The 25,927-nt window shown below is 53.1% G+C and overlaps 6 non-coding genes across 6 annotated transcripts; all 6 read left to right on the top strand.

The window, feature by feature from the left end:
• Nucleotides 1-1,089: 1,089 nt before the first annotated feature.
• Nucleotides 1,090-1,251, top strand: LOC124552680. The gene has a single exon (XR_006967953.1). It is a non-coding gene; the product is annotated as a U1 spliceosomal RNA (small nuclear RNA).
• A 2,785-nt stretch (nucleotides 1,252-4,036) lies between these two features.
• LOC124552674 lies at nucleotides 4,037-4,198 on the top strand. The gene has a single exon (XR_006967952.1). It is a non-coding gene; the product is annotated as a U1 spliceosomal RNA (small nuclear RNA).
• A 2,786-nt stretch (nucleotides 4,199-6,984) lies between these two features.
• LOC124552667 lies at nucleotides 6,985-7,146 on the top strand. The gene has a single exon (XR_006967950.1). It is a non-coding gene; the product is annotated as a U1 spliceosomal RNA (small nuclear RNA).
• Nucleotides 7,147-9,301: 2,155 nt separating this feature from the next.
• Nucleotides 9,302-9,463, top strand: LOC124552659. Its single transcript, XR_006967949.1, has one exon. It is a non-coding gene; the product is annotated as a U1 spliceosomal RNA (small nuclear RNA).
• A 2,785-nt stretch (nucleotides 9,464-12,248) lies between these two features.
• On the top strand, nucleotides 12,249-12,410 carry LOC124552787. The gene has a single exon (XR_006967981.1). It is a non-coding gene; the product is annotated as a U1 spliceosomal RNA (small nuclear RNA).
• Nucleotides 12,411-15,195: 2,785 nt separating this feature from the next.
• Nucleotides 15,196-15,356, top strand: LOC124552821. The gene has a single exon (XR_006967985.1). It is a non-coding gene; the product is annotated as a U1 spliceosomal RNA (small nuclear RNA).
• Nucleotides 15,357-25,927: the final 10,571 nt, after the last annotated feature.

Genomic DNA, 25,927 nt, shown 5'->3' with positions numbered 1-25,927 from the left:
CTACTTCAAAAACAAGCAATTTAATTTATCCTTACTTACTCCATGTCCAAGCAAAGAGGCAGAGAGGGGTGAATGTAATGCCTGCAGCAGTTTCAAATGTTTGCACATATAAAACTACTCATAGCGTCACCATAGTCATAAGATATTAATCATTTATGAAATGCCGCAAAATTAATCTGCAGCAAGCTGTGTTGCCATTAGATGGCAATGGCATTGTTTTGACAGTGCTACCTAGTAGTGGTGCAGCCTAAATGAATTAATTACTTCCCCCTAAACTTTTCCATCTAGTTTAAATAATGAAGCATTATACTTTCATATGCGTGAAGGAAATATCTCCACATTCTGAATTAAAGAGAACACAAATTTCGTCCGAGCTTTCCAGATCGTGCTCGAGATGAACAGAAAAAAGAAGTGTTACCTTACCTTCAAGTGTCTTCTGTTCCATCAGCGTCCAATGGGGTAAGTTGCAGTTTTTGCTGATTATTGCCTTTCCTTAAGAGCCTGCTGACGTGATGTTTGTCCCTCGTGTACAACACCCACGAGTGCATACAGCTTCCTTAGAACATCTGATAGTCTGAGCTTGGTCCTTCGGTTGCTCAGCGACAGACAAGGGCGATTGACAATGCTGCCGTATTTCCTAGCACTATGGGCTCCCACGGAGGGAGCAAAGGTAAGAGAAATAATTGATTTTGTGGCTTGCACTGTGGCTGGAAGAAACAGTCATTCAGCAAATCTCATTTGCCGTTTTGACACCGGCCGAGAAAGAGGGCGACTTTCAGGCGGAGAGGGTGGCTCGAAGGCGGTAACCCCGACATGGCCCGCCATCTCCCGGAGGGTGCAGTAACTTAACCCCAGCAACGGCCGGCGCCGCGAGTCGCGATGTCTTCCGCACGAAAACTGCATCGCTTTCTGCAGAAGGCCGTTATTGTGCCTGTCTGCCTGCTAACTCGACGGCCAACGGCGCGTTTCTAAGGAAGCAAGTACATTCACGGCACCATGCTCTTCGCCGAATGCGACAACGTCAAGAGTTCTCGTTCCACTACGATAGCGCGACGCATTACAAATATTCGCCTGTGGCCGAGGAGAAGCATACTTACCTGGCGTAGAGGATACCGTGATCATGAAGGCGGTTCCTCCGGGGTGAGGCTTGTCCATTGCACTTCGGTCGAGCTGACCCCCGCGATTACTCCAAATGCGAGTAACTCGGGCGCATAATTTTTGGTAGTCGGGACTGCGTTCGCGCTGTCCCGGTGCTAATCTCCATTGCAATCAAAGCCTCTCCTCGTGTTTGACGATAACTACTGTACTGTGAGTGATTTACCAGCTTCTCATAACCGAGGATGCCTCCACTAGATGCGACAAACTACGCTAGGAAACGGCGTCGAAAGCCAGAGCCAGCGCTCTGCTCTTCAACCGCGTGGCACACGCGCTCGTAATAACAGCGGCAGCCGCGAGATGGCTCAGGCCATCTAACTTGGCTACGATTTCCGTATTAACGGTCGAACGGCCCCTTTTAGCATTCTCTGTCCATAAACGGATTGCGCGCCAAACGTTATTCGGCGGCGCGGCATTCCCTGCAAGCACAGTGACTGCTGGGGCGCGAGCGGGCGTACAGGGGCCATCGGCCAGCCGAACGCTTTGGCGCCTGTGGCATGGTACATGAGGGGCCGGAAGCAAGCGTCTAGCGCCTCCATCCCCCCCTCCCCTGAGACCCTGCACCCCATACTTGCCTCTCTCCTTCCCACATCCCTCCCTACCTGGCCCTCTTCCGAGCGCCCCCCATTCCCCTCCCCCATCTCTTCCCCTCCCTCCCTTCTTCAGGTCTCCCTCATCTCCTTGAACCTGGCAGATCCTCTGTATTGATCATCATCAGTGTGCCACGTCAGTGTTGTGTTTCGTGCTGTTTCTCGTGTGCGTCCAGAGGTGTGATTTTAATTGTGTACTGCCTTGAGGTTCGCCGTCAGTGTTACGTTGTGTGCTATGCCATCCGCCAACACCTTTATGCTCCAGTCATACTGTGCCTTGTGTTCTTTTAATCGTCGCAGAGTGTGGCTTTTTGTGTGTGCTACTTTTAAACAGTTTTTTTTTATCTCCATTTTACAGTCACCCCGTTTTTTTGTATATTGCCTTCCATGATGTTCTCCCTTTTCTATATCTATGTTCGCCTTCTTCTCTCCTTTGCTGTTTTTAAATGTCTTCTATTGTTTTGTTCTATGTCTTTCGGCTGAAGAGCAGCGCATATGCTGCTGCCAGCCCGCCCCGATGGGGAATTGAAATACAATAAAGAAAAAAAAAAAAAAAAAAAAAAGCGTCTAGCGTAGCGTCTCGGGACTTGCAGACTTGCGGCACTTGAGGAGCTTGTGGGGATGTGAATCGAAGGAAATAACATGACGAGCTGCACCGAAAACGAGAAACATAGATTCTAGCCAACAGCGCCCTGCGCTCCCAGGCGAGGCGGCCACCCATCCAAGCCCAACGTCGGTGATCGGACGAGAACCGGCGTATTTGCACCCCTTTCTTACCCCGTTGCCGTTGGCGAGTGAATGCTGCAACGTATGCTGGCAAGTCAGCTTTCGGATCCTCACTTAACTTCCACACACAGTGAATATCTTCCTGGCCACGACAGTTTCCCGCCGCAGTTGGCGTCTACCTGCTCCAAGGAATGGCCTTGCGTCGCAGTGGTTGTGTTTCATCTGACAACTTTGCAGGCAACCTAAAATAACGCTTGGAAATGAGCAATTAAAGCACGAGGAGGACTGAAAACGGCCGCATGAAATTATTAAGCTCGGTTTCGATTGCAACAATTCCAATGAAATACTCACGTACACTAATTGCAGAGATAGGTAGGAATAAATAAATAAATTCGTTGTTGAATCACTACATTCGTTCGGAAAAAAAAAATACACTGTATTGTTTAATATCATTTCTTTACACTTCAGAACTGTTACTACTTCAAAAACAAGCAATTTAATTTATCCTTACTTACTCCATGTCCAAGCAAAGAGGCAGAGAGGGGTGAATGTAATGCCTGCAGCAGTTTCAAATGTTTGCACATATAAAACTACTCATAGCGTCACCATAGTCATAAGATATTAATCATTTATGAAATGCCGCAAAATTAATCTGCAGCAAGCTGTGTTGCCATTAGATGGCAATGGCATTGTTTTGACAGTGCTACCTAGTAGTGGTGCAGCCTAAATGAATTAATTACTTCCCCCTAAACTTTTCCATCTAGTTTAAATAATGAAGCATTATACTTTCATATGCGTGAAGGAAATATCTCCACATTCTGAATTAAAGAGAACACAAATTTCGTCCGAGCTTTCCAGATCGTGCTCGAGATGAACAGAAAAAAGAAGTGTTACCTTACCTTCAAGTGTCTTCTGTTCCATCAGCGTCCAATGGGGTAAGTTGCAGTTTTTGCTGATTATTGCCTTTCCTTAAGAGCCTGCTGACGTGATGTTTGTCCCTCGTGTACAACACCCACGAGTGCATACAGCTTCCTTAGAACATCTGATAGTCTGAGCTTGGTCCTTCGGTTGCTCAGCGACAGACAAGGGCGATTGACAATGCTGCCGTATTTCCTAGCACTATGGGCTCCCACGGAGGGAGCAAAGGTAAGAGAAATAATTGATTTTGTGGCTTGCACTGTGGCTGGAAGAAACAGTCATTCAGCAAATCTCATTTGCCGTTTTGACACCGGCCGAGAAAGAGGGCGACTTTCAGGCGGAGAGGGTGGCTCGAAGGCGGTAACCCCGACATGGCCCGCCATCTCCCGGAGGGTGCAGTAACTTAACCCCAGCAACGGCCGGCGCCGCGAGTCGCGATGTCTTCCGCACGAAAACTGCATCGCTTTCTGCAGAAGGCCGTTATTGTGCCTGTCTGCCTGCTAACTCGACGGCCAACGGCGCGTTTCTAAGGAAGCAAGTACATTCACGGCACCATGCTCTTCGCCGAATGCGACAACGTCAAGAGTTCTCGTTCCACTACGATAGCGCGACGCATTACAAATATTCGCCTGTGGCCGAGGAGAAGCATACTTACCTGGCGTAGAGGATACCGTGATCATGAAGGCGGTTCCTCCGGGGTGAGGCTTGTCCATTGCACTTCGGTCGAGCTGACCCCCGCGATTACTCCAAATGCGAGTAACTCGGGCGCATAATTTTTGGTAGTCGGGACTGCGTTCGCGCTGTCCCGGTGCTAATCTCCATTGCAATCAAAGCCTCTCCTCGTGTTTGACGATAACTACTGTACTGTGAGTGATTTACCAGCTTCTCATAACCGAGGATGCCTCCACTAGATGCGACAAACTACGCTAGGAAACGGCGTCGAAAGCCAGAGCCAGCGCTCTGCTCTTCAACCGCGTGGCACACGCGCTCGTAATAACAGCGGCAGCCGCGAGATGGCTCAGGCCATCTAACTTGGCTACGATTTCCGTATTAACGGTCGAACGGCCCCTTTTAGCATTCTCTGTCCATAAACGGATTGCGCGCCAAACGTTATTCGGCGGCGCGGCATTCCCTGCAAGCACAGTGACTGCTGGGGCGCGAGCGGGCGTACAGGGGCCATCGGCCAGCCGAACGCTTTGGCGCCTGTGGCATGGTACATGAGGGGCCGGAAGCAAGCGTCTAGCGCCTCCATCCCCCCCTCCCCTGAGACCCTGCACCCCATACTTGCCTCTCTCCTTCCCACATCCCTCCCTACCTGGCCCTCTTCCGAGCGCCCCCCATTCCCCTCCCCCATCTCTTCCCCTCCCTCCCTTCTTCAGGTCTCCCTCATCTCCTTGAACCTGGCAGATCCTCTGTATTGATCATCATCAGTGTGCCACGTCAGTGTTGTGTTTCGTGCTGTTTCTCGTGTGCGTCCAGAGGTGTGATTTTAATTGTGTACTGCCTTGAGGTTCGCCGTCAGTGTTACGTTGTGTGCTATGCCATCCGCCAACACCTTTATGCTCCAGTCATACTGTGCCTTGTGTTCTTTTAATCGTCGCAGAGTGTGGCTTTTTGTGTGTGCTACTTTTAAACAGTTTTTTTTTATCTCCATTTTACAGTCACCCCGTTTTTTTGTATATTGCCTTCCATGATGTTCTCCCTTTTCTATATCTATGTTCGCCTTCTTCTCTCCTTTGCTGTTTTTAAATGTCTTCTATTGTTTTGTTCTATGTCTTTCGGCTGAAGAGCAGCGCATATGCTGCTGCCAGCCCGCCCCGATGGGGAATTGAAATACAATAAAGAAAAAAAAAAAAAAAAAAAAAAGCGTCTAGCGTAGCGTCTCGGGACTTGCAGACTTGCGGCACTTGAGGAGCTTGTGGGGATGTGAATCGAAGGAAATAACATGACGAGCTGCACCGAAAACGAGAAACATAGATTCTAGCCAACAGCGCCCTGCGCTCCCAGGCGAGGCGGCCACCCATCCAAGCCCAACGTCGGTGATCGGACGAGAACCGGCGTATTTGCACCCCTTTCTTACCCCGTTGCCGTTGGCGAGTGAATGCTGCAACGTATGCTGGCAAGTCAGCTTTCGGATCCTCACTTAACTTCCACACACAGTGAATATCTTCCTGGCCACGACAGTTTCCCGCCGCAGTTGGCGTCTACCTGCTCCAAGGAATGGCCTTGCGTCGCAGTGGTTGTGTTTCATCTGACAACTTTGCAGGCAACCTAAAATAACGCTTGGAAATGAGCAATTAAAGCACGAGGAGGACTGAAAACGGCCGCATGAAATTATTAAGCTCGGTTTCGATTGCAACAATTCCAATGAAATACTCACGTACACTAATTGCAGAGATAGGTAGGAATAAATAAATAAATTCGTTGTTGAATCACTACATTCGTTCGGAAAAAAAAAAATACACTGTATTGTTTAATATCATTTCTTTACACTTCAGAACTGTTACTACTTCAAAAACAAGCAATTTAATTTATCCTTACTTACTCCATGTCCAAGCAAAGAGGCAGAGAGGGGTGAATGTAATGCCTGCAGCAGTTTCAAATGTTTGCACATATAAAACTACTCATAGCGTCACCATAGTCATAAGATATTAATCATTTATGAAATGCCGCAAAATTAATCTGCAGCAAGCTGTGTTGCCATTAGATGGCAATGGCATTGTTTTGACAGTGCTACCTAGTAGTGGTGCAGCCTAAATGAATTAATTACTTCCCCCTAAACTTTTCCATCTAGTTTAAATAATGAAGCATTATACTTTCATATGCGTGAAGGAAATATCTCCACATTCTGAATTAAAGAGAACACAAATTTCGTCCGAGCTTTCCAGATCGTGCTCGAGATGAACAGAAAAAAGAAGTGTTACCTTACCTTCAAGTGTCTTCTGTTCCATCAGCGTCCAATGGGGTAAGTTGCAGTTTTTGCTGATTATTGCCTTTCCTTAAGAGCCTGCTGACGTGATGTTTGTCCCTCGTGTACAACACCCACGAGTGCATACAGCTTCCTTAGAACATCTGATAGTCTGAGCTTGGTCCTTCGGTTGCTCAGCGACAGACAAGGGCGATTGACAATGCTGCCGTATTTCCTAGCACTATGGGCTCCCACGGAGGGAGCAAAGATAAGAGAAATAATTGATTTTGTGGCTTGCACTGTGGCTGGAAGAAACAGTCATTCAGCAAATCTCATTTGCCGTTTTGACACCGGCCGAGAAAGAGGGCGACTTTCAGGCGGAGAGGGTGGCTCGAAGGCGGTAACCCCGACATGGCCCGCCATCTCCCGGAGGGTGCAGTAACTTAACCCCAGCAACGGCCGGCGCCGCGAGTCGCGATGTCTTCCGCACGAAAACTGCATCGCTTTCTGCAGAAGGCCGTTATTGTGCCTGTCTGCCTGCTAACTCGACGGCCAACGGCGCGTTTCTAAGGAAGCAAGTACATTCACGGCACCATGCTCTTCGCCGAATGCGACAACGTCAAGAGTTCTCGTTCCACTACGATAGCGCGACGCATTACAAATATTCGCCTGTGGCCGAGGAGAAGCATACTTACCTGGCGTAGAGGATACCGTGATCATGAAGGCGGTTCCTCCGGGGTGAGGCTTGTCCATTGCACTTCGGTCGAGCTGACCCCCGCGATTACTCCAAATGCGAGTAACTCGGGCGCATAATTTTTGGTAGTCGGGACTGCGTTCGCGCTGTCCCGGTGCTAATCTCCATTGCAATCAAAGCCTCTCCTCGTGTTTGACGATAACTACTGTACTGTGAGTGATTTACCAGCTTCTCATAACCGAGGATGCCTCCACTAGATGCGACAAACTACGCTAGGAAACGGCGTCGAAAGCCAGAGCCAGCGCTCTGCTCTTCAACCGCGTGGCACACGCGCTCGTAATAACAGCGGCAGCCGCGAGATGGCTCAGGCCATCTAACTTGGCTACGATTTCCGTATTAACGGTCGAACGGCCCCTTTTAGCATTCTCTGTCCATAAACGGATTGCGCGCCAAACGTTATTCGGCGGCGCGGCATTCCCTGCAAGCACAGTGACTGCTGGGGCGCGAGCGGGCGTACAGGGGCCATCGGCCAGCCGAACGCTTTGGCGCCTGTGGCATGGTACATGAGGGGCCGGAAGCAAGCGTCTAGCGTAGCGTCTCGGGACTTGCAGACTTGCGGCACTTGAGGAGCTTGTGGGGATGTGAATCGAAGGAAATAACATGACGAGCTGCACCGAAAACGAGAAACATAGATTCTAGCCAACAGCGCCCTGCGCTCCCAGGCGAGGCGGCCACCCATCCAAGCCCAACGTCGGTGATCGGACGAGAACCGGCGTATTTGCACCCCTTTCTTACCCCGTTGCCGTTGGCGAGTGAATGCTGCAACGTATGCTGGCAAGTCAGCTTTCGGATCCTCACTTAACTTCCACACACAGTGAATATCTTCCTGGCCACGACAGTTTCCCGCCGCAGTTGGCGTCTACCTGCTCCAAGGAATGGCCTTGCGTCGCAGTGGTTGTGTTTCATCTGACAACTTTGCAGGCAACCTAAAATAACGCTTGGAAATGAGCAATTAAAGCACGAGGAGGACTGAAAACGGCCGCATGAAATTATTAAGCTCGGTTTCGATTGCAACAATTCCAATGAAATACTCACGTACACTAATTGCAGAGATAGGTAGGAATAAATAAATAAATTCGTTGTTGAATCACTACATTCGTTCGGAAAAAAAAAAATACACTGTATTGTTTAATATCATTTCTTTACACTTCAGAACTGTTACTACTTCAAAAACAAGCAATTTAATTTATCCTTACTTACTCCATGTCCAAGCAAAGAGGCAGAGAGGGGTGAATGTAATGCCTGCAGCAGTTTCAAATGTTTGCACATATAAAACTACTCATAGCGTCACCATAGTCATAAGATATTAATCATTTATGAAATGCCGCAAAATTAATCTGCAGCAAGCTGTGTTGCCATTAGATGGCAATGGCATTGTTTTGACAGTGCTACCTAGTAGTGGTGCAGCCTAAATGAATTAATTACTTCCCCCTAAACTTTTCCATCTAGTTTAAATAATGAAGCATTATACTTTCATATGCGTGAAGGAAATATCTCCACATTCTGAATTAAAGAGAACACAAATTTCGTCCGAGCTTTCCAGATCGTGCTCGAGATGAACAGAAAAAAGAAGTGTTACCTTACCTTCAAGTGTCTTCTGTTCCATCAGCGTCCAATGGGGTAAGTTGCAGTTTTTGCTGATTATTGCCTTTCCTTAAGAGCCTGCTGACGTGATGTTTGTCCCTCGTGTACAACACCCACGAGTGCATACAGCTTCCTTAGAACATCTGATAGTCTGAGCTTGGTCCTTCGGTTGCTCAGCGACAGACAAGGGCGATTGACAATGCTGCCGTATTTCCTAGCACTATGGGCTCCCACGGAGGGAGCAAAGGTAAGAGAAATAATTGATTTTGTGGCTTGCACTGTGGCTGGAAGAAACAGTCATTCAGCAAATCTCATTTGCCGTTTTGACACCGGCCGAGAAAGAGGGCGACTTTCAGGCGGAGAGGGTGGCTCGAAGGCGGTAACCCCGACATGGCCCGCCATCTCCCGGAGGGTGCAGTAACTTAACCCCAGCAACGGCCGGCGCCGCGAGTCGCGATGTCTTCCGCACGAAAACTGCATCGCTTTCTGCAGAAGGCCGTTATTGTGCCTGTCTGCCTGCTAACTCGACGGCCAACGGCGCGTTTCTAAGGAAGCAAGTACATTCACGGCACCATGCTCTTCGCCGAATGCGACAACGTCAAGAGTTCTCGTTCCACTACGATAGCGCGACGCATTACAAATATTCGCCTGTGGCCGAGGAGAAGCATACTTACCTGGCGTAGAGGATACCGTGATCATGAAGGCGGTTCCTCCGGGGTGAGGCTTGTCCATTGCACTTCGGTCGAGCTGACCCCCGCGATTACTCCAAATGCGAGTAACTCGGGCGCATAATTTTTGGTAGTCGGGACTGCGTTCGCGCTGTCCCGGTGCTAATCTCCATTGCAATCAAAGCCTCTCCTCGTGTTTGACGATAACTACTGTACTGTGAGTGATTTACCAGCTTCTCATAACCGAGGATGCCTCCACTAGATGCGACAAACTACGCTAGGAAACGGCGTCGAAAGCCAGAGCCAGCGCTCTGCTCTTCAACCGCGTGGCACACGCGCTCGTAATAACAGCGGCAGCCGCGAGATGGCTCAGGCCATCTAACTTGGCTACGATTTCCGTATTAACGGTCGAACGGCCCCTTTTAGCATTCTCTGTCCATAAACGGATTGCGCGCCAAACGTTATTCGGCGGCGCGGCATTCCCTGCAAGCACAGTGACTGCTGGGGCGCGAGCGGGCGTACAGGGGCCATCGGCCAGCCGAACGCTTTGGCGCCTGTGGCATGGTACATGAGGGGCCGGAAGCAAGCGTCTAGCGCCTCCATCCCCCCCTCCCCTGAGACCCTGCACCCCATACTTGCCTCTCTCCTTCCCACATCCCTCCCTACCTGGCCCTCTTCCGAGCGCCCCCCATTCCCCTCCCCCATCTCTTCCCCTCCCTCCCTTCTTCAGGTCTCCCTCATCTCCTTGAACCTGGCAGATCCTCTGTATTGATCATCATCAGTGTGCCACGTCAGTGTTGTGTTTCGTGCTGTTTCTCGTGTGCGTCCAGAGGTGTGATTTTAATTGTGTACTGCCTTGAGGTTCGCCGTCAGTGTTACGTTGTGTGCTATGCCATCCGCCAACACCTTTATGCTCCAGTCATACTGTGCCTTGTGTTCTTTTAATCGTCGCAGAGTGTGGCTTTTTGTGTGTGCTACTTTTAAACAGTTTTTTTTTATCTCCATTTTACAGTCACCCCGTTTTTTTGTATATTGCCTTCCATGATGTTCTCCCTTTTCTATATCTATGTTCGCCTTCTTCTCTCCTTTGCTGTTTTTAAATGTCTTCTATTGTTTTGTTCTATGTCTTTCGGCTGAAGAGCAGCGCATATGCTGCTGCCAGCCCGCCCCGATGGGGAATTGAAATACAATAAAGAAAAAAAAAAAAAAAAAAAAAAGCGTCTAGCGTAGCGTCTCGGGACTTGCAGACTTGCGGCACTTGAGGAGCTTGTGGGGATGTGAATCGAAGGAAATAACATGACGAGCTGCACCGAAAACGAGAAACATAGATTCTAGCCAACAGCGCCCTGCGCTCCCAGGCGAGGCGGCCACCCATCCAAGCCCAACGTCGGTGATCGGACGAGAACCGGCGTATTTGCACCCCTTTCTTACCCCGTTGCCGTTGGCGAGTGAATGCTGCAACGTATGCTGGCAAGTCAGCTTTCGGATCCTCACTTAACTTCCACACACAGTGAATATCTTCCTGGCCACGACAGTTTCCCGCCGCAGTTGGCGTCTACCTGCTCCAAGGAATGGCCTTGCGTCGCAGTGGTTGTGTTTCATCTGACAACTTTGCAGGCAACCTAAAATAACGCTTGGAAATGAGCAATTAAAGCACGAGGAGGACTGAAAACGGCCGCATGAAATTATTAAGCTCGGTTTCGATTGCAACAATTCCAATGAAATACTCACGTACACTAATTGCAGAGATAGGTAGGAATAAATAAATAAATTCGTTGTTGAATCACTACATTCGTTCGGAAAAAAAAAATACACTGTATTGTTTAATATCATTTCTTTACACTTCAGAACTGTTACTACTTCAAAAACAAGCAATTTAATTTATCCTTACTTACTCCATGTCCAAGCAAAGAGGCAGAGAGGGGTGAATGTAATGCCTGCAGCAGTTTCAAATGTTTGCACATATAAAACTACTCATAGCGTCACCATAGTCATAAGATATTAATCATTTATGAAATGCCGCAAAATTAATCTGCAGCAAGCTGTGTTGCCATTAGATGGCAATGGCATTGTTTTGACAGTGCTACCTAGTAGTGGTGCAGCCTAAATGAATTAATTACTTCCCCCTAAACTTTTCCATCTAGTTTAAATAATGAAGCATTATACTTTCATATGCGTGAAGGAAATATCTCCACATTCTGAATTAAAGAGAACACAAATTTCGTCCGAGCTTTCCAGATCGTGCTCGAGATGAACAGAAAAAAGAAGTGTTACCTTACCTTCAAGTGTCTTCTGTTCCATCAGCGTCCAATGGGGTAAGTTGCAGTTTTTGCTGATTATTGCCTTTCCTTAAGAGCCTGCTGACGTGATGTTTGTCCCTCGTGTACAACACCCACGAGTGCATACAGCTTCCTTAGAACATCTGATAGTCTGAGCTTGGTCCTTCGGTTGCTCAGCGACAGACAAGGGCGATTGACAATGCTGCCGTATTTCCTAGCACTATGGGCTCCCACGGAGGGAGCAAAGGTAAGAGAAATAATTGATTTTGTGGCTTGCACTGTGGCTGGAAGAAACAGTCATTCAGCAAATCTCATTTGCCGTTTTGACACCGGCCGAGAAAGAGGGCGACTTTCAGGCGGAGAGGGTGGCTCGAAGGCGGTAACCCCGACATGGCCCGCCATCTCCCGGAGGGTGCAGTAACTTAACCCCAGCAACGGCCGGCGCCGCGAGTCGCGATGTCTTCCGCACGAAAACTGCATCGCTTTCTGCAGAAGGCCGTTATTGTGCCTGTCTGCCTGCTAACTCGACGGCCAACGGCGCGTTTCTAAGGAAGCAAGTACATTCACGGCACCATGCTCTTCGCCGAATGCGACAACGTCAAGAGTTCTCGTTCCACTACGATAGCGCGACGCATTACAAATATTCGCCTGTGGCCGAGGAGAAGCATACTTACCTGGCGTAGAGGATACTGTGATCATGAAGGCGGTTCCTCCGGGGTGAGGCTTGTCCATTGCACTTCGGTCGAGCTGACCCCCGCGATTACTCCAAATGCGAGTAACTCGGGCGCATAATTTTTGGTAGTCGGGACTGCGTTCGCGCTGTCCCGGTGCTAATCTCCATTGCAATCAAAGCCTCTCCTCGTGTTTGACGATAACTACTGTACTGTGAGTGATTTACCAGCTTCTCATAACCGAGGATGCCTCCACTAGATGCGACAAACTACGCTAGGAAACGGCGTCGAAAGCCAGAGCCAGCGCTCTGCTCTTCAACCGCGTGGCACACGCGCTCGTAATAACAGCGGCAGCCGCGAGATGGCTCAGGCCATCTAACTTGGCTACGATTTCCGTATTAACGGTCGAACGGCCCCTTTTAGCATTCTCTGTCCATAAACGGATTGCGCGCCAAACGTTATTCGGCGGCGCGGCATTCCCTGCAAGCACAGTGACTGCTGGGGCGCGAGCGGGCGTACAGGGGCCATCGGCCAGCCGAACGCTTTGGCGCCTGTGGCATGGTACATGAGGGGCCGGAAGCAAGCGTCTAGCGCCTCCATCCCCCCCTCCCCTGAGACCCTGCACCCCATACTTGCCTCTCTCCTTCCCACATCCCTCCCTACCTGGCCCTCTTCCGAGCGCCCCCCATTCCCCTCCCCCATCTCTTCCCCTCCCTCCCTTCTTCAGGTCTCCCTCATCTCCTTGAACCTGGCAGATCCTCTGTATTGATCATCATCAGTGTGCCACGTCAGTGTTGTGTTTCGTGCTGTTTCTCGTGTGCGTCCAGAGGTGTGATTTTAATTGTGTACTGCCTTGAGGTTCGCCGTCAGTGTTACGTTGTGTGCTATGCCATCCGCCAACACCTTTATGCTCCAGTCATACTGTGCCTTGTGTTCTTTTAATCGTCGCAGAGTGTGGCTTTTTGTGTGTGCTACTTTTAAACAGTTTTTTTTTATCTCCATTTTACAGTCACCCCGTTTTTTTGTATATTGCCTTCCATGATGTTCTCCCTTTTCTATATCTATGTTCGCCTTCTTCTCTCCTTTGCTGTTTTTAAATGTCTTCTATTGTTTTGTTCTATGTCTTTCGGCTGAAGAGCAGCGCATATGCTGCTGCCAGCCCGCCCCGATGGGGAATTGAAATACAATAAAGAAAAAAAAAAAAAAAAAAAAAAGCGTCTAGCGTAGCGTCTCGGGACTTGCAGACTTGCGGCACTTGAGGAGCTTGTGGGGATGTGAATCGAAGGAAATAACATGACGAGCTGCACCGAAAACGAGAAACATAGATTCTAGCCAACAGCGCCCTGCGCTCCCAGGCGAGGCGGCCACCCATCCAAGCCCAACGTCGGTGATCGGACGAGAACCGGCGTATTTGCACCCCTTTCTTACCCCGTTGCCGTTGGCGAGTGAATGCTGCAACGTATGCTGGCAAGTCAGCTTTCGGATCCTCACTTAACTTCCACACACAGTGAATATCTTCCTGGCCACGACAGTTTCCCGCCGCAGTTGGCGTCTACCTGCTCCAAGGAATGGCCTTGCGTCGCAGTGGTTGTGTTTCATCTGACAACTTTGCAGGCAACCTAAAATAACGCTTGGAAATGAGCAATTAAAGCACGAGGAGGACTGAAAACGGCCGCATGAAATTATTAAGCTCGGTTTCGATTGCAACAATTCCAATGAAATACTCACGTACACTAATTGCAGAGATAGGTAGGAATAAATAAATAAATTCGTTGTTGAATCACTACATTCGTTCGGAAAAAAAAAATACACTGTATTGTTTAATATCATTTCTTTACACTTCAGAACTGTTACTACTTCAAAAACAAGCAATTTAATTTATCCTTACTTACTCCATGTCCAAGCAAAGAGGCAGAGAGGGGTGAATGTAATGCCTGCAGCAGTTTCAAATGTTTGCACATATAAAACTACTCATAGCGTCACCATAGTCATAAGATATTAATCATTTATGAAATGCCGCAAAATTAATCTGCAGCAAGCTGTGTTGCCATTAGATGGCAATGGCATTGTTTTGACAGTGCTACCTAGTAGTGGTGCAGCCTAAATGAATTAATTACTTCCCCCTAAACTTTTCCATCTAGTTTAAATAATGAAGCATTATACTTTCATATGCGTGAAGGAAATATCTCCACATTCTGAATTAAAGAGAACACAAATTTCGTCCGAGCTTTCCAGATCGTGCTCGAGATGAACAGAAAAAAGAAGTGTTACCTTACCTTCAAGTGTCTTCTGTTCCATCAGCGTCCAATGGGGTAAGTTGCAGTTTTTGCTGATTATTGCCTTTCCTTAAGAGCCTGCTGACGTGATGTTTGTCCCTCGTGTACAACACCCACGAGTGCATACAGCTTCCTTAGAACATCTGATAGTCTGAGCTTGGTCCTTCGGTTGCTCAGCGACAGACAAGGGCGATTGACAATGCTGCCGTATTTCCTAGCACTATGGGCTCCCACGGAGGGAGCAAAGGTAAGAGAAATAATTGATTTTGTGGCTTGCACTGTGGCTGGAAGAAACAGTCATTCAGCAAATCTCATTTGCCGTTTTGACACCGGCCGAGAAAGAGGGCGACTTTCAGGCGGAGAGGGTGGCTCGAAGGCGGTAACCCCGACATGGCCCGCCATCTCCCGGAGGGTGCAGTAACTTAACCCCAGCAACGGCCGGCGCCGCGAGTCGCGATGTCTTCCGCACGAAAACTGCATCGCTTTCTGCAGAAGGCCGTTATTGTGCCTGTCTGCCTGCTAACTCGACGGCCAACGGCGCGTTTCTAAGGAAGCAAGTACATTCACGGCACCATGCTCTTCGCCGAATGCGACAACGTCAAGAGTTCTCGTTCCACTACGATAGCGCGACGCATTACAAATATTCGCCTGTGGCCGAGGAGAAGCATACTTACCTGGCGTAGAGGATACTGTGATCATGAAGGCGGTTCCTCCGGGGTGAGGCTTGTCCATTGCACTTCGGTCGAGCTGACCCCCGCGATTACTCCAAATGCGAGTAACTCGGGCGCATAATTTTTGGTAGTCCGGACTGCGTTCACCGCTTTGTGTAACCAGTGGTTGCTCAAGGTCAATCCCTCCAAAACCCAGGCGATCATTGTAGGCAAAACCACCCCTTCCTTCCGCCTCCTTGATTTCTACATCACATTCTATGGCCGTTCTATCGCCCTCACTCCCACCCTTAAGTACCTTGGCGTCACCCTCGACCGTCGCCTCTCCTGGACTCCCCACCTCCGGACAATCCAAGCCAAGGTACGCTCCCGACTCAGTCTCCTCAAGCTCCGCTCTGGCCGTACGTGGGCCACCACCCTCCACACCTATAAATCCCTCATTCGCCCAATCCTTTGTTATGCCCATCCGGCTTGGATCTCCGCCCCCCCTCCCTTTTATAAATCCCTCCAAATCCTTGAACGCCATGCTCTCCGCCTCGCCTATCGCATCCGTCTCCCCTCCCCCATGCGGATCCTGTATGATCTCATCCCCTTCCCCCACCTCCTCCTTTTCCTTGAAAGGCTACGGATCCTGTACACCTCCCGTAAACTGGATCCTCCTCACCCGCTCGTCTCCCCGATCCTCACCCACCCCCGCCCGCTGTCGCGCCTGTATTCCCATGTCCTACCCGGTCTCCATCTCTCCACCCTCCTTACCCTCTCCCAAGGTGGCTTCCGCCAGCTCCCCCACCCTGATGATGTCCTCCTCCCCTGCATCTACCCCTCCTATCAACTTTGATCCTCCCCCCCACCTCCTGTGTCCTTTCCTTTAGGCACGCTCCCTCCCCCCCTTTCCCTTCCCTTCTCTTTCCTTTCCCGCCTCCCTCCTCCCTTCTCCCCCGGGCTTCCCCTCCCCCTTCCTCCCTCCCCTTCCCTCCTTTGCCCATGGCATCTCTGCTCTCCCCTCTCCCATTTCCCCTTCCGCCTCCTCCACCTCCTCTCTTGGCAGGTCCCCGGACTCGTACACGCTCAGTGAACATTCGCGCGCCGGAGATCATCGCCATCAGTGTTTAGTGTGTGTTTGCATCGTTTTGTGTTTCGTGCAGTTACAACTCAACTGTTCACATGTGCCGTCGCCGTTCTCCGTGTTTTGTGCGCCGTGTATCCAAGTGTTAGTGTTTTTTTTCGTCCAACGTGAACGGCTTCTTGTGTGTTTTTTTGTATCTCCATTTTTTCCCCGCCGTTTTTTGTATTGTATATATCACCTCTCTGTCATGTTTATTGTTCCACTTAAGGCTGAAGAGCAGCGTACTATGCTGCTGACAGCCCGCCTGTATAGGTGTTTAAAATTACAATAAAGGAGAAAAAAACCGAGGAGAAGCATACTTACCTGGCGTAGAGGATACCTCCTCCTTTTCCTTGAAAGGATACTGATCCTTTACACCTCCCGTAAACTTCATCCTCCTCACCTGCTCGTATCCCAGATCCTCTCCCATCCCCGCCCGCTGCCACGCCTGTGTTCCTATGTCCCGCGCGGTCTCCATCTCTCCACCCTCCTTACCCTCTCCCAAGGTGGCTTCCGCCAGCTCCCTCTCCCTGATGATGTCCTCGTCCCCTCCATCTACCCCTCCTATCAACTTTGACCCTGCCCCGCCCCCCACCTCCGGTGTCCTTTCCTTTCGGCACCCTCCCTCCCTTCTCTTCTCTTCCCTTCTTTTTCATTTTCGTTTAGTGTTTTTGGTGTCCGCCGTCCCACTACTACGTTCACTTGTGCCGTCGGATTCATCAGTGTTCTGTGCGCCGTGCCAACGTGTTTTCAGTGTTGTTATCATCACGTGTGAACGACTCCGTGTTTTTTGTGTCTGTGTGACCTCTCTCTTTTGCCCATCACTATGTTACTTATCATTCTCCGTTCTTATACTATTGTAAACACTACGGCTGAAGAGCGGCGTAGTGTGCTGCTGCCAGCCTACCTGATTTGTACAGGTATTAAAATAACAATAAAGTAAAAAAAAAAAAAAAACTAGGAGAAACAGGCGAACAGAGGGTTGGATCCCCTCATTCGAAGGAGCCAGATTGCAAAGCCTGGGCTACTCTCAGGTTGGAATCTCCGCTTTCGAAGATTGTGTCTGTCTGTCTGTCTATCTGTCTCTCTGCCCGTCTGCCCGCAGCTTACTGCTGTAGCTGTTCGTTCGTCCGTCCGTCCGTCCGTCCGTCCGCCTGCCTGCCTGCTCGCTGTCCGTCTCCGCTGCTACCGCTGCTGCCTGCTGTCCGTCCGTCCGTCTGTTCGCCGCCGCCGTCGCCGCCAGCCGGTGCTCGCCGCCGCCGCCGCCGCCGCCGCCGCCAGCCGGTGCTCGCCGCCGCCGCCGCCGCCGCCGCCGCCGACGTCGCCGTCCGACCCTGGTCTTCGGCCGTCCTCGTCTTCCTCCGTCTTTGTCTTCGTCTGCCCCGGTTTGTGTCCTTTCCCTTTCGTTCTGTGTGTTATTGTTTCTCCCTGTCGTCATGTCCGCCCCCGCCACCACCGCCACCACTACCGCCACCGCCATAGTTTACACTTCCCCTTCCGCCATCTCCACCACTATAACGTGGTGTGCCCTGTCCCACCCCCCTCCTTCCATCCCACCTCTTCTCACTCTCCCTTCGCCATCGCTCTTTGTCGCCCCCTCTCCAGCTTCTTCCTCCCACTCCTCTCGATCTGATCCTTTCCCCCCACTCCCCCAGCCTGTCACTGCAGCTCCAGCTAGGGTGGTGGCCCGTCGGGCCACTGTCCACGCCCAGCTCTCCCCGTCGCCTTTGCCATCACCGCCGCCACCGCCACCGTCATCGTCATAGGCGCCGTCGCCTTCGCTGTCACCGTCACCGTCACCATCTCCGGCGCCGACTCCAGCCCCGGGACCTGCCACTCCCCGCCACATTCCAGTTGTTCCCATCCCCCACACCTGCGCCGCCGCCGTCAAGCGCCCCAGTGGCACCCCTGCCTCGTCTGCTCCAAAAACGGCTCCGCCTCGTCCCCCTTCCCCCACCCCTGATGCCATGGATCTCTCCCCGCCCATCTCTGCCCCCTCCTCCTCCTCCTCCTCTACCCCCTCCTCCTACCGCTACCTTCTCTCCCGTCCGGATCCCTCCCTCCTTGAAGCCCGGAACCTCACCCTCTTCCTTCGCCGGAATTATCCTAATGCCCCCATCTCCCTCCTCACTCCTCGCCGTGATTCGGTACTCATCTCCTCCCCCAGCCCTACCCTCCACACAGACCTCCTCTCCTGCATCCCTGTCACCCGCTTTGGCTCTCATGCCTCTCTCACCCCTGCTCCCTCGCCATCTCCATCCCGCCAACCCCAACCTCCGCGTCTCCCGCCGACCCTCACTGCCGTGATCACTCGGCTCAGTCCAGTGATCACGGAGGAGGAGGTGTTGGCGGAGCTTCAGGCCCATCCCCATCTGGAGGTGCATGCGGTTCGCCGGATCCATAACGCTGCCGGCCCCACCCACCTTATGCGGGTTTTTTCTGAGCATGCTCCTTCCATAGACCGTCTCCTGAAGGAGGGTGCCCTCCTTTTTAACCAGCGTTATAAGGCTCACCCCTCCCGTTCCCCTCCTCAATCCCCGCGTTGCAAGAGGTGTCTGCACTATAACGCGCACCCCACAGCTGAGTGCTGGGAGGCCCCCACCTGCCCGCATTGTAGGCAAGTGCACTTCCTCAGGCAGTGCCCTAACCTCCAATCCCCTCCTTCCTGCAATACCTGCAATCTCCCCCATCCCACCTACTCCCAAAAGTGTAAAGCCCGACCCCCTCCGACCACTCCTGAACTCACCATCCCTGTCCATCCCCTGGACGCCCCCACCCCTCCTTGCAATTCCCTTCGGTCCCCCCCCCCCTCCGCTGAGGACATCATCAGGTTCATCACCATCGTCCTTCAAAATGTTCATCCCTTTCAGTGCCTCCACACCCTCCAGCAGATCTCCCTTGCTGCCCGTTCCATATTCCAACTCAAGATGTATGCCACCTACTCCAACAACCAGGCCCATTTCACCTTCTCCCATCTTGACACCCTCATCTAAATACCTGTCATGGCGCACCAGCAACGTATCCTTTTCAACAATATCCGCTCCCTCTCCGCCAACAAGAGCCTCTTCCTGCACACCCTTGCCACCCACCGCATGGATACTTTGCTCCTCAATGAAACCTTCCTACAACCCCACCACTCCATCCTCACCTCCATCCTCCACCGCTCCGATAACCCCCTCCCAATTGCGCGTGGCGGAGTTGCCATTGGTCACCACCACCAGATCCCCGTTCGGATCCAACCTCTCCTTCCCGACCCCACCGAACACCTGATCCTCAGTCTCTTCTTCCCCGGCCATACCGTTACCTGCGCCACCATCTATGTCCGCCCTAGCGCCCCTATTCCCTTCGACTTCCTCTCCCACATTGACCGTACCTTCTCCTCCTACATGATCGCCGCCGACCTCAACATCCATAGGCGTTCCGCCGCCCAGTTACGGCGGTGGCATCGGTTCCTCTCCTCCCTTCAAGGCGACCTCATCCCCATCCCCCAGCACACCCGTCCCGAATCCAACTCCACACCTGATGTTATCCTCTCCTCCCCCAACCTCTTTGGCCGCATAACGGTGGATGTCCTGGAGCCTATTGGTAGCGACCATCTCCCTGTCCTCACCGTTTCCGACGGTCGTCGCCCTCGCCCCGACCCCCGTACTGACCCTCCCCCTAAGTTTGTCCACGACTATTCCTGTGCCGACTGGAATGCCTACCGGGATACCCTTTCCACCCAGGTCGATAGCCACCCCTTCACCTACCACCACCCTGACGCTGTCACCCATGCCGCCTCCTTTCTCCAGCAGACCTTGTCTGAGGCCGTGGAGGCCCACGTCCCTACTGTCACCGTCCACCCCCACCATCCTACCTTACCCCCACAGGCCGTTCTCCTCCTCCGTGAATCCCGTCGTCTCTATCGTGCCTTCCTCCGCACGCATGAGCCGGACACACTACTCGCCACCGGCAACTCCAGCGACACATTCGTAATTTGCTCGCGGCTAAGAAACGCCGGGACTGGCGACAGACATGCACCCGTTTAAATGCTACCCTCCCAATCAACTCGTCCAAGTTCTGGTCGGCCTTCCGCCACCTTACCAGAACTAAACCCTCCCCCTATTATCCTCTTCTCCATGATGATCACCCTTTCCCTGACACCCTTAGTAAGGCCAATCACTTTGCCTCCTACCTCTCTGATGTCTTTTCCATCCCTGATGATCCCCAGTTCGATTACTCCCTCTTCCCGGATGTCCGCGATCGAACTGACACCTCCGTCCCTCCCCTCACTCCTGGTTTCCAGTAGTTGGACAAGATTGCACACACGGAACTCAATGCCCCTATCACTACACAGGATCTCATTGCTACACTCCGCACCAAAAGCAACACCGCTCCTGGTCACAATCGTGTCACCTACCGTCACCTTCGTGAAGCTCCTGTCTCTTTCCTCTCCACCCTGGCCAGGCTCTACAATGTAGTCCTGTCCACCGGTTACTACCACGACCTGTGGAAAACCTCCTGTATCCTCATGTTCCTTAAACCTGGCAAACCGCCATCTGCCGTCTCCTCCTACCGTCCCATCAGCCTTACCTCGGTCTTCAGCAAGGTCCTGGAATCTATCCTCACCCGACGCATCCACCAGCATCTCCGCCAGCACTGCCTCCTGCCCATTACCCGGTGTGGCTTTCGGCCGTCCTTCTCTTCTGACGACCTTCTCCTTCACCTCACTCATCTCCTTTCCGAGCAGCTTACTTCCCATCGCTCCGCCGTCTTCCTCTCCCTGGACCTCGAACGTGCATCTGACCGCATATGGCATTCCAGTCTCCTCTTCAAGCTCCAAACCTTCGCCCTTCCCATTAACTACGTCCGTCTGATCGGCTCCTTTCTCTCCCGCCGTCCTTCCTATGTCACCATCCATAATACAGATTCCTACACATTTTTCCCCTCTGCCGGTGTGCCCCTAGGCTCCGTCCTCTCCCCCCTTCTGTACCTTTTGTACACGGCGGACATGCTGCCGCCGTCAGCCCCCGTGCACCTTCTCCAGTTTGCTGATGACACCGCCTTCCTTGCCCTTGCCCCCACCCTACAGCGCTCCCAAAACCTTCTCCAATACCATCTTGACCAGTTCACCGCTTGGTGCAACCAGTGGTTGCTCAAGGTCAATCCCTCCAAAACCCAGACTATCATTGTAGGCAAAACCACCCCTTCCTTCCGCCTCCTTGATTTCTATCTCACTATCTATGTCCGTCCTATCGCCCTCACTCCCACCCTTAAGTACCTTGGTGTCACCCTCTACCGTCACCTCTCCTGGACTCTTCACCTCCAGACAATCCAAGCCAAGGCACGCTCCCACCTCAGTCTCCTCAAGCTCCTCTCTGGCCGTACATGGGGTCTGGACCCCTCCACCATCCTCCACACCTATAAGTCCCTCATCCGCCCTATCCTTTGTTATGCCCATCCGGGTTGGATCTCCGGCCCCCCTTCCTTCTATAAATCCCTCCAAATCCTTGAACGTCATGCTCTCCGCCTCGCCTATCGCATCCGTCTCCCCTCCCCCACACGGATCCTGTACAATTTCATCCCCTTCCCCCACCTCCTCCTTTTCCTTGAAAGGATACGGATCCTGTACACCTCCCATAAACTCGATCCTCCTCACCCGCTCATCTCCCCGATCCTCTCTCACCCCCACCCACTGCCGCGCCTGTATTCCCACGTCCCACCCGGTCTCCATCTCTCCACCCTCCTTACGCTCTCCCAAGGTGGCTTCCGCCAGCTCCCCCTCCCTGATGATGCCCTCCTCCCCTCCATCAACCCCTCCTATCAACTTTGACCCTGCCCCATCCCCCACTTCCGGTGTCCTTTCCTTTGGGCACCCTGCCTCCCTTCTCTTCCCTTCCATTCTCTTTCCTTTTCCCACGTCCCCTCCGTCCACCCCTCTTACCCCAGGTTTGCCCTCCCCCTTCCTCCCTCCCCCCCTTTCGCCCCTGCCCGTGGCATCTCTGCTCTCCCCTCTCGCTCTCCCAATCCCCTTCCTCCTCCTCCTCTCTTGGCAGGTCCCCAGACTCGCACACGCATTGTGAACATTCGCGCGCCGGAGATCATCGACATCAGTATCTCGTGTGTGTGCTTCGTTTTGTGTTTCGTGCAGTTACGACTCCACTGTTCACATGTGCCATCGCCGTTCTCCGTGTTCTGTGCGCCGTGTCCACAAGTGTTAGTGTTTTTATCGTCCTTCGTGAACGGCTTCATGTTTATTGTTTTTTTTTGTATCTCCATTTTTTTGCCCGCCGTTTTTTGTATTGTCTGTATCGCCTCTGTCATGTTATTGTTCCACTTAAGGCTGAAGAGCAGCGTAATGAGCTGCTGCCAGCCCGCCTATATCGGTGATTAAAATTACAATAAAGGAAAAAAAAAAGAGAAGCAGGGCCTGAGCTGGCGAGGCGAGCGCATCGCTGCCGTTGCGCGTTTCGCTTACTCGGCCGTTGAGAGCTCGTGAAGAGGTTTTCTGTGCTGTGGGCGCCGCGGAGAGCAGATTGTCGTGCGTTGTTCTTACAACACGTGCAAATTGCTGTGTTCCGCGCCTCGCAGCACGGGAAAGAAGGGTGCGCAGAGGAAACCTGCCGCTACGAAGGGTCCTTCGGTTGTGCAACTCACTGAGTCTACCGACCGTGCAAGGAACTCCCGAGAAGACGAGTCGCAGCCTGTCCCCCCTTTGTACGTCAAGTGCAAAGGCGGGTGGACAGCGCTGTTCGACACCATGACGAATTGCGCTCGGATCGAGGTGGTCTGCGAGTCTGTCGATACAGACTCGCTGATCTGCGATCGAGCCGCAAACGTGGCCGACCACAGGGCGATCAAGGTCGCAGTGGCCGACCACATCGTCGATGCGCCGCCGGCGCGTGAGAAAGCACCTTCCGTAGGAAGGATGAAGACGACTAAGGCACTCCTCAGGGGGTTGCCTTGGTACTGTGATGAGGCAGCGGTCCGGGAAGGGCTGCTACGAGCCGGGTTTGGTAATGCAGCTGCAAGGTTGCACAACCGGACCAACAGGAAGAGGGCGCCGCTCTATGCCGTGACCGCGCAAACGGTCGACGGCGGGAGCGACATCTTCGACTTGCGGAAGTTGCTGGGCTTCCCGGTTACGACGGAGGCTCTCCCGACCGGCATGGACCCTCAGCCCCAGTGCTTCAGGTGCAGGGCGATGGCCATGTTGCGAAGTATTGCCGCAACGCGGCGCGGTGCGTCAAGTGCTCAGGTGAGCACGACAGCCGCGCCTGCGACCGCGGCAGCAACGCTCTGCCGACTTGTGTCCGGTGTGGCCGCCCGCACGTCGCCAGTTGGCGCGGTTGTGCGGCTTTCTCTAGCCGCAACCGTGCCGGGGGCGGCGAAGCGGCCGCGGCTGCACCGACGCAGCAGCAGAAGAGAAGACGACGTCGGAAACTGCGTAGGGCGGAGAACAGCCCGGTGCAGCTGAGGGACGGCGCAGCAGCAGATCCACCTGCCAGGGGCGGGGACGGCCTCTCGGAAACGGGCAGCCAGGACGCAGCTCGCCCTCCCGCGAAGAGATGTGACCTCGAACTCGGCATCGCCGTGAAGTAGGCCACAGCAGCCCTCAAAGCCGTCATGGAGGCGGAGAGGGCTGCCTTCGCAGCCGCCGTGACTGCAGAGAAGGAAGAGGCCTTGAGGCAACTGCGAGCAGACTTCGCCCAAGGCCTCAGTGCAGTCGTACCTGCGAACACTCCTGCGACCTCGCAGAAGGACGTTCTCGCGCCTATCCCAGCGGTTGCCCCAGCAGCACTGCAGGTGAAAGGTGCAAAAAAGAAAACCGCCGCCCCAGCGGAACCGGTGGCAACGCCGACTGCTGCGGGACCGGGCCCCGCAAGGGACCGAGAAGCCAGTAGGGCAGTCTTCATCGCGCAAGCGTCGCCGCGCTGCCGCGCCGAACTTTTATGTTACAGGGAGTAAGCCACTGCGGCCGGTCCAGGAGACTACGAGCGAGCCCAGCCGCAGCACCGGACTGACCCAGCTAACGACCACGCAGTACATAGGTAACGTTGCAGGATACCTCACGCTAACCCCCCTCACCTTGCATGCTCTGTCGCAGCTAGCAAGCCGCTACTGCCCTTACTACCCGTCCTACTGTCGCAGAGGTTTTTTCCCCTTGGCGCTGGCCTTGGCACTTTTTTTCCTCTGCTCTTACAACCTCTACCCTTCGATCGTTTTCGACCACTTCTATCTCCTGATGGACCATGTTAATGAGTAGTCTTACCCAGACGCACGGATAACATCACAGCCTGCATCCTGTGACGCCTGATTCAAAACTAACATGCTTACGGAGGTGACAGTAGAACTTTTGTGTTGGTCACCACGTTGGTGCGGGCGTGGAGGGGCCCCATCCTTAGAGGAGAAGCATTCTCCGGCGGTACACCGCAAGGTTACCGCCCTTCGATTGTGCCATTGCAGCAGCAGCAGCAGCAGCGGTCCCGCCGGCAGCAGCCAGCCAGCCAGCCAGCCAGCCAGTCAGTCCTCCTCCTCCTCCTCCTGCGGCGGCGGCGGCGGCGGCGGCGGCGGCGGCGGCATCAGCAGCAGCAGCAGCAACAACAACAACAACAACAACAACAGCGGTCCAGGCGGCAGCGGCTTCGGCCCCGGCCCCGGCAGCTGCAGCTGCGGCGTTCCTGCCCCCCGCCATCGCCGCCTGTCGCCAGTTTGTGTCGTTCCCTTTTCGTTCTGTGCGTTATTGTTTCTCCCTGTCGTCATGTCGGCCCCACCCCCACCACCACCACCACCGCCACCACTACCACCACCGCCATAGTTTATAATTCCCCTTCTGCCACCTCCACCACTACAACATGGTGTGCCCAGTCCCACCACCCTCCTTCCATCCCACCTCTTCTCACCCTCCCTTCGCCCTCGCTCTTTGTCGCCCCCTCTCCAGCTTCTTCCTCCCGCTCCTCTCGATCTGATCCTTTCCCCCCACTCCCCCAGCCTGTCACTGCAGCTCCGGCTCGGGTGGTGGCCCGTCGGGCCACTGTCCATGCCCAGCTCTCCCCGTTGCCTTCGCCATCACCGCCGCCACCGTCGCCGCCTCCGCCGCCGTCGCCGCCGTCGCCGCCGTCGCCGCCGCCGTCGCCGTCGCCGTCGCCGTTGCCGTCGCCGTCGCCGTTGGGACCTGTCCCTTCCCACCACCTCCCTATAGCTCCCGTCCCTCATATCACCACCTTCCCTTCTGCCGCCATTAAACGCCCTAGTGGCACCACCACCTCCTCTGCTCCCAAAAAGGCCCTGCCCCGTCCTCCTTCCCCCCCCCCCAAGATGCCATAGATGTCTCCCCACCTGGCCCTGCTCCCTCCGCCTCCTCCTCCTCCTCTTCCTCCTCCCCCCCCCTCTTTATACAAATACCTCCTCTCTCATCCCAATCCTGCCCTTATCGAGGCCCAAAATCTCTCCTCCTCTGCCAACACTTCCCTGGTGCCCCCATCTCTCACCTCACTCCCAGACGGGATTCTGTTCTCATCTCCTCCCCCAGCCCCACCCTCTATACTATCCTTTCCCACCTCCCCATCACCCGTTTTGGCCCCAATACCTCCCTCGCCCCTGCTCCTTCTCCATCTCCTACCCGCCAACCCCAACCCCCGCGTCG

Source organism: Schistocerca americana, chromosome 1 (genome assembly GCF_021461395.2).
Source record: "Schistocerca americana isolate TAMUIC-IGC-003095 chromosome 1, iqSchAmer2.1, whole genome shotgun sequence".
In the NCBI taxonomy this organism is placed as follows: domain Eukaryota; kingdom Metazoa; phylum Arthropoda; class Insecta; order Orthoptera; family Acrididae; genus Schistocerca; species Schistocerca americana.
This window is presented reverse-complemented; position numbering and strand designations above follow the sequence as displayed.